General features: G+C 42.4%; 1 pseudogene; it reads right to left on the bottom strand.

Annotated features, from left to right (window-relative positions):
* Positions 1 to 1567: 1567 nt before the first annotated feature.
* Positions 1568 to 4396, bottom strand: LOC129833623 (4-galactosyl-N-acetylglucosaminide 3-alpha-L-fucosyltransferase 9-like; annotated as a pseudogene).
* Between the last annotated feature and the right edge of the window lie 1604 nt (positions 4397 to 6000).

The raw sequence follows: 6000 nt of genomic DNA, 5'->3' as shown, positions 1-6000 counted from the left end.
AGTAAAGAGTGGCGTCTCAAACTACCCCATTGTATTGTATTGGAACAGGTGTGTAAACTGGGTTTAGTAATGTCACTGTGCTGGAGACCACTGTACTACATCAATATTTTCCTAATTCATACACTGAATCTCAGTCTTCTGTGATCAATCCCTGTTGCCTAACAGTGGAGCGAACAAGGTCCCTTAACGTGTGAAAATACATGACACATTCATTGTGACAACCTAGCAACCATAGTACAGTAAAAGGTAATTGCCTAACAACTGTTGACAGTACAGGGAGTACTACCTGTATATGAGTGAGACCTACCATATATTACCCTTTATCACTTTCCCAATCACATGGTTTGTTAAAAGCAGGACTGATCACAGTGGAATCTCTTAGAGTCTATTCCAGTGACCAGAGGGAGGAGAGCTATAATACCTTCAACAGTAACCAGACTTTCTCAACAGGTATTACAGTTCAAAACCAAATCTTTCTCACAGTAATGTTAATAGGGTCTTTCCACCAATTTGGTGCCTTTTGAAAAGTGTAATTTTGTCAAAAATAACTTTTGATTTCACCTAATTTTAACAGGTTGTCTAAAAGAGCACATGTTCAACTATAAAAATAAATTTCCCCTCATCTCAAAAAAATGAAAGACTTTATTAAGGGCCTATTAAAATGTCAAAAAAGTAACAGGGCTGATGATTTTTTCTTAAATAAGCCATACATCCACTTGTGACAGGGGAATGGAAGGTTGTTGCAAAAAGGAATGGCAATTGAATGAAAGCCTGTCTCTCTATGAGTAATATTGGTGCAGAACTTCTATATTGTGCACCAATATAACAGGGATGCTAAAGGCAATCTCTTAGTGGAACGACCCAATAGTAAACAAGCAGATAGCGGTGGTTGTCACCACCACACTGTTTTTGTCAGTTAACATGTGATAGAGCAGTAACAAAAGACAGAAAAAAAGTAAAAAATATATTAAAATGACTTGTAATACCCCATTAATTGTTCAAGTGGGGAAAGTTCGGTGAATGTACTTTAATGAAATATAATTTTTGGCACTTCTGCCATTGTGTAAAAGATACATTTTGCTCAGTTCCCCCCATCCCTGACTATGTAGAAGTGGATATTGTTTATTTGTAGTAGATTTGCTCCAAGTGTCTCAGCATCACTCCTCCCAGAACCATTTATAGAGCTCAGTAACCATCCGATTCTCAAGGTGGCCTCTCACTGGCTTACTGGTGCTCTTTCATGCCGTCCCTAGGAGGGGTGCGTCACTTGAGTGGGTTGAGTTACTGACGTGATCTTCCTGTCTGGGTTGGCGCCCCCCCTTGGTTTGTGCTGTGGTGGAGATCTTTGTTGGCTATACTCGGCCTTGTCTCAGGATTATAAGTTGGTGGTTGAAGATATCCCTCCAGTGGTGCGGGGGCTGTGCTTTGGCAAAGTGGGTGGGGTTATATCCTTCCTATTTGGCCCTGTCCGGGGGTTTCTTCGGATGGGGCCACAGTGTCTCCTGACCGCTCCTGTCTCAGCCTCCAGTATTTATGCTGCAGTAGTTTGTGTCGGGGGGCTAGGTTCAGTTGGTTATACCTGGAGTACTTCTCCTGTCTTATCCAGTGTCCTGTGTGAATTTAAGTATGCTTTCTCTAATTCTCTCGTTCTCTCTTTCTTTCTCTCTCTCTGAGAACCTGAGCCCTAGGACCATACGTCATGACTACCGGGCATGATGACTCCTTGCTGTCCCCAGTCCGCCTGGCCTTGCTGCTATTCCAGTTTCAACTGTTCTGCCTGCGGTTACGGAACCCCTACCTGTCCCAGACCTGCTGTTTTCAACTCTTAATGATCGGCTATGAAAAGCCAACTGAGATTTATTCCTGATTATTATTTGACCATGCTTGTCATTTATGAACATTTTGAAAATCTTGGCTCTCTCTAATTTTCTCCTTCTCTCTTTCTTTCTCTCGGAGGACCTGAGCCCTGGGACCATACGTCGGGACTGCCGGGCGTGGTGGCTCCTTCCTGTCCCCAGTCCGCCTGGCCTTGCTGCTGTTCCGGTTTCAGCTGTTCTGCCTGCGGTTATGGAACCGCCACCTGTCCCAGACCTGTTGTTTTTCAACTCTTAATGATCGGCTATGAAAAGCCAACTGAAAATTATCCCTGATTATTATTTGACCATGCTTGTCACTTATGAACATTTTTGAACATCTTGGCATAGTTCTGTTATAATCTCCACCCGGCACAGCCAGAAGAGGACTGGCCACCCCTCATAGCCTGGTTCCTCTCTAGGTTTCTTCCTAGGTTTTGGCCTTTCTAGGGAGTTTTTCCTAGCCACCGTGCTTCTACACCTGCATTCTAGCTGTTTGGGGTTTTAGGCTGGGTCTCTGTACAGCACTTCGAGATATTAGCTGATGTACGAAGGGCTATATAAAATAAACTTGATTGATTGATTGATTGATTGATGTACTCACAGCTGTTGCAGGCATTCTGAATGGGGAAGCTGTTGATGCGGACTGTGTGGATCCTCTGCCACTTGAAGTATTTACGGTACATCTCCTCATTCTCGTCCAAGAAGAGGAGGTGTTTGGCCAGGGCTCTGGGCGAGCGGAAGTCATCCACATGGATGAAGGAATCTCCAGGGATGAACTTCTCATAGTTCCCTCTTGCCGGGCCCATGACCACAGGAACAGCGCCCAACTTGAGAGCGTTATAAAAAATGTCTGTGATATAGTCCTTATGGACGGAGTTCTCAAAAGACAGGTAGAATTTACAGCTGGCCACGATCATTCTGTATTCACTAAGAGATACCTTTTTGTTGAAAGGGTCCCCATAGGTGTGAATCCTGATGAATTTGCGCAGCTCCATGTAATACCAAGTCCTCTTGCGTTCTGGGTTCCAGTTGCTAACGATCCAACAGACCTGTCGGTTTTTATGCGGGACAAACTCCTCCCTCTCTTTAGTCCGAGGGACGAGAGATCCATAAGGCATGTTGATGTCTGCATCCTGCCTGTAGTTCAAAGTCACATTAAACAGATCTTCCAAGCCAGGTATTCTATTCGTGTGTGCCGGGGATTCGAAATTCATCCACACCCATTTCTGGAATGAGGGCCGTGGTTCTTGGGGCAGGTTGGATAAATCCTCTTCGATCTCTCTGTGGTGGATGAGAACGGCATCTGCTTGACTCTACAGCTCTCTGTCCGCCGTCAGGTGACAGCCTTCGATGTTGTACAAGGACCTGCAGGAGTTCAGTTTGAAGGGATGGTCAAAGGGCCAGTGCCAGTCCAGCACGGTAACGCCCTGTTTGTGCTCTGCCTGGAAGTGCTTGGCCAGGACAGGGAGCCAGGGGATAGCAGGTCGGTACAGTAGACAGGCATTCTCCTACTGGGCTGCTTGCTGACCTATCAGGCTCCGGTGCCCAATTCTACAATTTAGTCCAAAACACATCATTTGGCCTGTCATAAGGAAACGCTGTTTGTTTATAAGTTTATTAAGAACAGGCAAACACATCTAATCACTATTATTGCATGTATTCGTGAAGTTGACAATGATTATTTTAGCACGAGGAATACTGGTCAATCATAAACTCAGACCACAGACAGGTTTTAGGGTGAGGACAGACATCTGCTGATGAGGCTAGTTCTCTATCAGCGGACCATTTCACTGGTTCACTAGTCATGCATATTATGTGGTTGTCATAACAGTAATCAAAGTCAATAAGACAAGCTTAGGTTTCTGTTAGGTTAGTGACTTCTGAAGTGACTGAGGCAGTGGTTGTTACTAAGATCCTGAGTTCACAGGACATGCTTTCCATCCAGAGAAACAAATTAGCCATGTGGTCAAACTAAACAAATACTCTGGATACTTATCCAGGCTATTGTGTGTATAGAGTCCACCCTCTGAACCAGAATAAAGGATATATCAATAACTATTGAGGAAACAGTAAGACTATTGAACTAAGGAGTCATGGGACCCAATGTGTTGGGGGCTGTGATTTCACCCTTGCCCGGGGTAATTAACTACAGGTTGCAGGATATGTAACCTAAAGGATTACTAATGAGAGGACAGGTTCTACGTAAACATACTACGCAGTCAAATAAAGACAGCATGTTATACAACGGGAAATACCAGAGTAGGCAATAAATTACATGGTAATAACAAACCTGTGTGACTGTTTTGATACCAACAAGTTGCCATAAAGCCAGCTAATATTTAAATACATGAATATAGCTATGTAGGATCTACACACGGTATCTGATAAAACGTTAATTCCGATGTTCTTTCTGTTTCGACTTGTCTGTTAAAAAGAAACACAAAATCCTTTTAACACAACCAATTATACAGACTTGATAAAAGACAAACGCATAGGAAACTCAACACTAAATCAGACAGACTGAGAGACTCCATTCAAACATAGAGAACAACAGCTACATCCAATAATGATTATCTACACCACATTCCACACTGCTCTTCAAGGAAATAATATACTGAGAGGGGTGCTTACCTGCTAGCTTTGAGATTTGACTTTGAACTGAAACAGAATGATGTTGCTAGCTTTGACTTAAAGCCACGCCTGACACCTAGCTGTCACATTGCACTCATGTGCCTCCACATCCTTGAGTGAGAATAAGCCTAGAACTGGTGTGCAACTGCAGGCAGAGGGACAGCCTCTCTAGCCTTTGCCCTTCATGTCACACCTTAGACACACTGCCCTCTTCCCTGCCGTGTGCAATTTGTCAAAGAAATACACACCTTCATAATGTGCTTAGTTTTGTCAATGTGGGTTGGAGAGCGACCCACCTGTAGGTTCTCACTCCAGCCCCAGTTGTAAATAACCTGGTGCAGCTTATCAACCAGCTAATTATTAGAATCAGGTGCGCTAGATTAGGGTTGGAGCGAAAACCTACAGGATGATAGCTCTCAAGGAACAGGGTTGGAGAGCGCTAGTATATGATGTGTAAGTAGTGTTATGAAATGTAAATAATATTTTAAAAGACAATGCATAAGTGTAATGCAGTGTAAATATCAGAGAAGGAGGAAGTAAATACTCAAAATATTAATCGTAAGGTAAAGATTAAACTTGTCATCATACAGTAAAGATTTGCTCTTTGGTAGGAGTCCTTTTGAAAAGATATTGATTTGCTTCTTCTATGGCTGCGTTTACACAGGCAGCCCAATTCTGATATTTTTCCACTAATTGGTCTTTTGACCAATCACATCAGATTGTTTCACATCAGCTCTATTTCAGACTTGTGAGGCATCTGTTTCTTAAACTAGACATTCTAATGTACTTGTCCTCTTGCTCAGTTATGCACCGGGGCCTCCCACTCCTCCTTCTATTCTGGTTAGAGCCAGTTTGCACTGTTCTGTGAAGGGAGAAGTACACAACGTTGTACGAGATATTCAGTTTCTTGGCCATTTCTCGCATGGAATAGCCTTCATTTCTCAGAACAAGATTAGACTGACAAATTTCAGAAGAAAGGTCTTTGTTTCTGGCCATTTGGAGCCTGTAATCAACCCACAAATGCTGATGCTCCAGATACTCAACTAGTCTAAAGAAGGACAGTTTTATTGCTTCTTTAATTAACACAACAGTTTTCAGCTGTGCTAACGTAATTGCAAAAGGGCTTTCTAATGATAAATTTGCATTTTAAAATTATTAACTTGGATTAGCTAACACAATATGCCATTGGAACACAGTTGTGATGGTTGCTGATAATGGGCCTCTGTACACCTATGTAGCTTTTCCATAAAAAATTCTGCCGTTTCCAGCTACAATAGTCATTTACAACATTAACAATGTCTACACTGTATTTCTGATCAATTTGATGTGATTTTAATGGACAAAAAAAATGATTTTCTTTCTAAAACAAGGACATTTTTAAATGACTCCAAATTTTTTGACAGGTAGTGTACACATATTATGGCTAAACACTGCTTGCCATTAAACAGCTTTAGTTCATACTTTCTGCACCTGTGATGAGCCAAATATCCTTCAGTTCCTGTTTATCTCACAA

The sequence above is a fragment of the Salvelinus fontinalis genome, chromosome 34, assembly GCF_029448725.1.
Source record: "Salvelinus fontinalis isolate EN_2023a chromosome 34, ASM2944872v1, whole genome shotgun sequence".
Classification (NCBI taxonomy): domain Eukaryota; kingdom Metazoa; phylum Chordata; class Actinopteri; order Salmoniformes; family Salmonidae; genus Salvelinus; species Salvelinus fontinalis.
This window is presented reverse-complemented; position numbering and strand designations above follow the sequence as displayed.